Below are 8,106 nucleotides of genomic sequence, written 5' to 3' on the forward strand. Positions count from 1 at the left end.
ATCCCCCCACGTTTTGTTGCGGATTTTCCAAAGAAAATGCTGGTGTTTTCTATAGGTCACCCACATCTCCCAGTCCTAGCAGAGACTTGGGATTAACATGGCTTTCTCAACTAAAAGTCTTATACATGTTCGGATGTTGTGATTGTGAACACCTGCGAGGCAGTCTGCCAAAGGCAAGGCTGGCCTTGAATCTTGATATCTATGGCTTCAGTTGAATGGCTTGTGTGAAATTTGAAAGAGCAGCTCAGAGGGACCTTTCTCCTTTAGTTACGGACAGAATCTCATGGCAGCCTGAAGGAAAAAGTCCTCATGGCAGACAGAAAGCCACGGTTACAGTATATCCTCAGCCTTAGGCTACTTATTGCTTCAAGTGCCTTCAAGAAAGTGAGGGTGATTCTTGTATTGTGTGTTAGTTTTATTTAAAAGTTTTTCTGAGTGTTATTTTAACAGGTAAATTAATCTCTTCAATTCATAACTCTTATGTAATTTATCACTATGTGATCGTATGAAAAACAATTAGGTTAACTAGGTAAGTAACTAGGCAGTTAGGAATCATTACAGATAATTACAGATTGCTCACAATAAATCTGATACGCTCAAAATCTTTTTTACCTTTTATTCATTATAGCAACAAGTTACTCGTTTGCTATAACGGTGGTTTTAAATGCTTGATTGAAATAGTGATGAAATTCATATTTAGGTTGTATAATATTTATTTCTCTTGTGCTTTATAAAACTTACATATTGTAAGAATTTGACATTTTTTATGTAAAAGACATAACATGACAGGACATGAACAAATTAAAGAGAAAAAATTATTTAACGGAATGTAAACCACAAAAACTATAATTTATATTTGTCTGTAGTTAGTAAAACAAGTACTTCATTAAACAATAAATATGCTAAGGGTGGATTATTTACAGTGTAGTGAGGAGGGTACAGGGTCAGGAGTTGCTCCCGGGTGCCATGCTAGTGGGTGCCAATTTAGTCCTTTTCCACTCCCCCATTATCCCTCTGCTCGCCTGCTCCTCCTCTGCCCACCGCCGCTGACTGAAGCTGCCTCCTCCCTCCCTCTCTGCCCCCAGCCTGACCCTCCTTCACCGCTTCCAGAGGTTTAGTGCATATGGGGCCTGGCCCCAAACTGGAGGGGGTGCGGTAGGATGCAATACAAGGTCCCCGCCTCCCTCAGGGTCGGGCTCAGCCATGCATCAGGTTCGGGGCCCCTCCACATGGGCTCAGCCATGCGGGGACGGGGGGGGGGGGCTCAAATTTTGCCTTCACACCCTCGCTATGCCTCTGTGTGCACAGCTGCTCAAAGGCCCCTGCCTCCCAGCTGGTCTCTGCCCCCGATCCCAAAAGAAACTCCTCCCCCTTCCTCTACACGCTGTTGTGGAGCACACAAACAGATATCACCTGGGGGATGTTCTGCTCACTCACATCCAGGCGGGTCACCTGAGCCATGTCTTCAAGTGCCTGAAGGTGTCTACATGCAGGCCCTGGAAAGGTAGCCATTGAACCAGTCCTCACTGGGGTCCAGATGTCCAGTGTATGGCTTCATCAGCCATGGCGTGAGGGGGTAGGCCGCATCTCCCACAATGCACAGTGGCATTTCAACATCCCTGACCCGGATGTGCTCGGGGAAAAAAGTGCCAGTCTCCAGCTTCTGGTAGAGGCTGGAGTGGGGGCTGTGATGCGATCGTTGCTTGGCCATCTCAGCCTGGCCCTCACGCTGCAGTCCATGTACGTGGATGCACGTGCAGCAGCAGTCTGCACCATGCAGCCCCAGGAGGCAGCCCCCCGAGCACCGCTGGACTCCTGCTCCCAGCCTCTGGGGAGGCCAGACACACTTCTGACCCCCGGGGGGGATGCTGTTCCACCATCAGCCACCGCTGGAAGGAGCTGGGGACAAGGGCGCACAGATGCCCGCACACAGACTGAGGAGTGCCGCACATGGGCATGCCTGCCTGCTCGAGGTACCGCCAGCTCTCAGGGACAGCTCTGCCAGGCACAGGTACGTATGCAGCCCCGATGTAAGCTAGGCTGCTCAAGGCCCCTTTCCCAGCTATGGTATCTCAGTGTGGCTGGACACTTCCCTTGCCTGCTTGTCCGTGGGACGGTGGAGGGGAGTGGAAAGCTTGGTTCCCTGGGGACCTCTTGGCCCCTGTGAGGCAGGGCCCGCTGTCCCGGCCACAGATGACCTTACTCCTGGGACATCCCCGTCCCCTGGCCTGAGGACTGTTGCTTGCAGCTCACAGATGAAGGCAAGGCCTCAAGGACAATGTCTGCATGGATGACTGACCACCTCTCTTTATTCTCCCCAGCCGGACCAGCCATGACTGGGGGGTGATCACCAACAGCTGAGCCAGCTGTCCAAACTTGGGGGAGTCACAGGCGCCGAAGTATGCACGAGGACCTTATGAGGAAGCACATGTCCATGCTCCAGGACATGCAGCAGACCCTGGCCCAGAAGGTCCAGGACGACGCCCAATGGTGGGCCCAACTGTGGATCGAGCTGGTGCAGCAGGGCCATAATATCTGTGCCACCATCTGGGAGATGATGGCATACCTGGTACCCGTCCGAGTCACTGCTCCTGCCCCCCGCAATGCCTTCCCCCCTGCGGTGCCTGTCCCCACTCCAGCCCTGCCTCTTGCTTATTCCCCTGTTCTCCCTGCCCTCCCCCCTGAGGTCACCAAGGTCCTTGGAGCCCAGGTGGAACTTCCAGCTGCACCATGTGCCACTCTGAGCCTTTCCTCCCTTCTCATATCCAGGTTCTCAGCCCCCCTCCTCCCCAGTTACATTTATTGAAAAAAAACACAAATTATTGTTTTTAGTGAGTGTACAGGGAAGGGGGAATGGAGGAGTTGTTGTGGGAAAGGCAGAGAGGGGCAAGACACAGGACCTTAGCGGGGAGAGTTACTCAGGTCTTTAAGAGAAACTCTCTCTCAAGGCATCCCAGATGTGTACCCCCATCTGATGGGTCTGCTGGATGGCAGCTGTGCCCATCCCTCCTAGCCAGACTCTGCCCCCCATCCTGGTAGGAAGCCCTCCCCTTTTCTCTCCCCAATGTTGTAGAGAACACAAGCTGAGACCACCTAGGGGATGCTGTGCTCCCCCATATCGAGATGGGTCAGGAGGCACCTGACCCTCACCTTCAAGTGGCCAAAGGTGCATTCAGCCTGAATGTGGTCCCTGCCAAGGCAGGCATTGAAACTGTACCTGTTCGGGTCCATTATATCCAGGTTTTACAGATTGGCTCACTGGTTCTCAGTCTTCCCACTCCACAGCATATTGCAGAACTCCTACTTGCTTCCTCCTAGTCTTTCTCCACTAACTCTACAGAATCCTAATTTGGGTGCCCCCATCCTCTGGCAGTGTGCTGGGAGGAAGATAGCTTCCACCCCTGCCCTCTCGTGGCGGGCTCATGAGCCAGCTGCCTTTCTTCTGGTAGCACATCAGCCCCTGCTGGGCAAAAAGTGTAATTGCAGGAAACCTGAGCCTAGCTTAGCGGGCTGCATGGAAAAGTAACAGTGATAAAAGAAATAATAAAAGGGAAAAGTCGGGGAGCTTCTGTCATTCCTTAGTTTTCTCTAGGGACTGAATTGACATCTTGTGAGTTCAGCTGGTTAAAAAGAATCCAGTGTTTTAAGAACTTCTTACTAGGTTAAGTATTATGATAACCTTCTTAGAATACAGGCAGTCCCCGGGTTACATGGATCCGACTTATATCGGATCCCTACTTACAAATGGGGGAGGCAACCCCACACTAGCTGCTTCCCCCCAGCAGACCAGGGAGACACAGAGCGGCTTTTCTCAGCAGACACCTCAGCTTGAGAATAAAAGGACTGAGGGAAGTGAGGTGTGGGAGAATAAAACTGAGCTCTGGAGAAATGTTTGGCTGGAGTTTCCCCTACAATATGTACCAGTTCCGACTTACATACAAATTCAACTTAAGAACAAACCTACAGTCCCTATCTTGTACGTAACCCGGGGACTGCCTGTACGCCCATAGGAGCGGTCACCATTTCTAGTGCGGAGAAGGCTCCAAAAGGCTGATTTCTACTGCTAGTTCAACTCATCCTGTTGAAAGCAAGAAATCTTGGTACAAACAGGTTCCGATGCAGGAGGCTCTTATATATTAGGGTTCCCACTGGTTTAACTCAACTGTGATGAAGTAATAGTCACATCTGTGATGAAGAAATAGTCTTGGTGGATTACCCCAGAGTATGACAAACTTCAGAGTAAAAGTGAGAGTCGTGTGACAAAAAACAAAGGGCTGTTGGAGGAATTATGCTAGAAATTTTAAGAGACAAGGCAGAGCTGGGAAGGCAAATCCCTTCCAGTTTTGGATCATTTAGCAACATCCAAGAAGAAAAATTAATAAAAATGAAACAGATGTTGCAGTAAACTGCAAAGGAAAAAAACTCCAAATTAGTGCCATTAGTAAAATCCAAATTAGTGCCATTCTGGAACCTCTGTACAAGCAGACCTCTTTGATATCGCTGGTAAGAGAGGTACCAAATTGCACTTTGACTATGGCCATAGTGCAACCCCCATGATCATACATTCTGCCTGGATGTAATAATGTTGCTGCTTTTGTAACAACCATGCAAATAGCTCTAAAGAAGAATGTTTATTGGTCCTTGACAAGCATTTGAGGGTAGAGGATGTGATGATTTCTCCATTTAAGACAAAATTGTGCTATGCATGGTTTTGAGGGTTAGTTCAGCGCTGGAGCAGTTAGGACAGCTCAACACTATTAAAACATTAACTCTGCATATATGTGCATGTTGGATGTACTTCCTCAAGATGATGTTTACTGTATTCCTTTGTTTCTGGGTGCAATTTAGGATGATAAAGGGATTGGAGCCTCAAGTCCTCAAATCCCTTTTCTTCTTCCTCCATGTTACTGTGATAGTGGAGATCATCCAAGACATGAGCTTATAACCTCCAGGTTTAATTGCTGGTAGAAGACTAAGGAGTGGGACCTGTAGCAAGGTGTTCTTCATTAAGGGACTGTAAATCGTCCATAGAATTCAATTTGTGCCTTTGTTTGCTGGAACCTAAATTTATTGGCCTCCACAGCTAATTTGTGTGCTGGGGGGGGGGGGGGGGGGAGGGCAACATTCTTAAAACATAGATGCCTAAAGCTAGGTTCCTATATCCATATTTGAGTTTCCAAATAAAAGTTGCCTGACATCTCTCTCTCTTTTTATTAGGGCTGTTTTTTATGGAGTATTTATGCATGAGCGCAGAGTGGGAGATGGGACCCTTTTAGACAAATTTTTTTTCCCCCCATTAGGTTTAACAGTGTAATTGGCCAAATAACTAGCAATCTCAATATTCTCTAACAAAATAAAGGTCTGAGTTCCAGAAAGGCTGAGCACTTGCAGCTACAACTGAAGCCAGGGCGGTGGTTGGTTGATTAATATTCAATAGTGGTAGAGGATAATATTTCAGGGGTCATTTATTCATATAGAGTTCATGTGCCTAAGCAATGAATGGAGCACAGTTTTTGCATTTATGTATCAGAAAGTGAGAATCAAAGCGCAATCTTTGGATCGGAACATCCTTTCCCATTGAAAGAGCTACAGGACATGGTGACAATGCAGGACCTCTGAAAAAAAATCAGGTCATAAATTTTCATTATTGGTGTCATTAAATTCATCTTCCTCTTGTTTCTTATAAAATGGTTTAGTCAGGATTCTTTTTTCCACACTGCCACTTAGAAGCAAGACTGGATTTTCTTGTGTAAGTTATTTGCTTTAGCTTTTACTATTAGCTGTGTTCCTTAAAATATCTTATCTTGGCAGGTCAGAGGCTGCATAGCTTCCTTTGTACTATAACTTGAATACTGACTGTTTATAGTTTGTCTTCCTTGATGGGGAATATTTGGAAATTATGGTCTAACAAAAACGTTTCTTCAATTACTAAAAATACTTAGAATATTTTCTAGTGGTTCACTGTAAAAAAAATACCTTACATCTTCTTTTATGTTATTTACTTTCCTTTTACAGTGCTTTCCATTCAGGCGCCTTCACAATTTGGTACAGCCCTGAACTCCTTATTTGGATAAAATTGCCACTGGATCTTTATAGACTTTACACCATTGGTTTAGTGATGACAGTGAATCCTGTTGCAACTTCACATATATATTCAAGAGGATTTGCTATAATGAAAAAGACATATCTAGGCATCAGCTGGGAAGTCTTGGTAAGAATTAAGGAATTAAAAAAATAGAGAGGATACTATTGAAAGGGACAGGCACTGGTGGTTTTTTTTGTTGTTGAAATTTCTCCATTTTGTAAAAATAAAACTTGTCTTTTTCCCATTATAATTGATATTGAAATGAACTCTAGAAATTTATATTAGATTCAGATTCTAAAACAGCAATATAAAACAATAATTTACAGGTGTCACCAGGGATGTTCTCAGAGTAATCTGCTTTTATTTACAAAAGGGGAATGCAGCCTTCTTTTCTACAACACAGGATAAACCAATAACAGCAGGCAGTTCCCTTGCTCAGAAATCATCAAGATTGCTGCTTTATTGAGTTCTTTGCTTTAGAAAAATGATGGGGAACCTAGGCATGAGTGGGTCACACGAGTGGCCCTCCATCTCAGTGGGCAACAAGATTGTTGTAACCAAGACAGTATGCCAGCATAACATGGTTGCATACCTCGAATTTGCAAGGTGTGTCAATTGAACGATAGGAGAACTTTGACTGGATGCAGAGGAAGCATACAGCTCTTACAGTCAATATAGTGTGCCATCAGCACGCACCTCACTTCACATAACCTGGCCTTAACGTGTGTGCCACTTTAGTAATACCAGTAGACCCAAAAAAAACCCCAAAAAAACCCTATGCAGATGGAAATCAGCAGAATCAGGCAACCCTGCACGCGGGCAACAGTCAACAAAATGCCTCGTGGCAAAACATAGAACCATGATAGGTCACATGTGGCTCGGTCTCTTCTCAACTTCTCCTACCTTTCTTCTGCCACAAACAGAAGTGCCACTTGCTAAGTCCTATGCACCTATGAACTCGTGTGACTTCTAACCATGGCAGGAGACTCTCAACATGTTCCAGGATCAAGCTCTAAGTTAAAATGTTCATCTCAAAACAAACTTTTTGGTTTTTTACTCTGGGTTAAAAGGTGCTATTAGCTGCAATGAAGTGAATGTTGGATCCAAAGACAGTCATAGACCTCATTAAAGCTAATGGATGTGCCAAATGGTTTCACTCTGACCTGAAATATAGAGTGTTTTCTTGGGCAGTAGCCCCCCACCCCCTTTTTTTTTTTTAAACATCTTGTTCTACAGAGCATATAAGAGACCATGTGGACTGAGCTTTTTTCCCTGATTGCAAAAGCAGGATCTAGGATATTGGTTTGTACCCTGTGTTAACCTCTGTCCACCCTCTGAGTGGACAAAGGCAAGTCAGTAGCTGTACTCTCATCCCCCATATTTGAATTACAATTTAATTGAATATCCTCTTGTACTGTGAGATGTTCCTTCCTTCCCTTCTCTTGGCCATTCATCAGTTTGTGTATTTTTGTCATGTTTCCCTTCTGATTTGTCTCCTCAGTTTCAGAACTTCCAGTTTCTCTACATATGTGAGATTTTCCACATCCCTAACCACTCCTGTAACTTCTTGCTTATCCAGCTCTAATTCTGCAATATTTATAAGTGGATAAATTAGCTAAAACATTACAAAAACACAGAGTAAACATGGTAATAAGCTACAAATTAAATTAAATCAAATAGGATGAAATATGTATAATATGGATATCATACCTTCTGCAATGCATCTTGTTGGCCTCTAAAGTGATAAGTAATATAATCTAATGGGACACATGTCATTCTCTCAATTACTCCATCACTACAGATTGCTTTGTCCTGTGTCTCATTGCGTGTGTCCTTGTTGTTGGTATTTGGATATATTTTGTCATGTCTATTTAATATCTTCTAAATTATTTTAAATGCAAATCCCAGTCCCTGGATTAAATACATGAAATTCAGCCATCAGATCTTGTTATACAGGATTGCATCTGGCCAAACATCCAAACATATTCACAAATCCAAACTATAGGCATAAAAACTGCAGT

Source organism: Pelodiscus sinensis, chromosome 6, assembly GCF_052426305.1.
Source record: "Pelodiscus sinensis isolate ZL-2025 chromosome 6, ASM5242630v1, whole genome shotgun sequence".
NCBI lineage: Eukaryota > Metazoa > Chordata > Testudines > Trionychidae > Pelodiscus > Pelodiscus sinensis.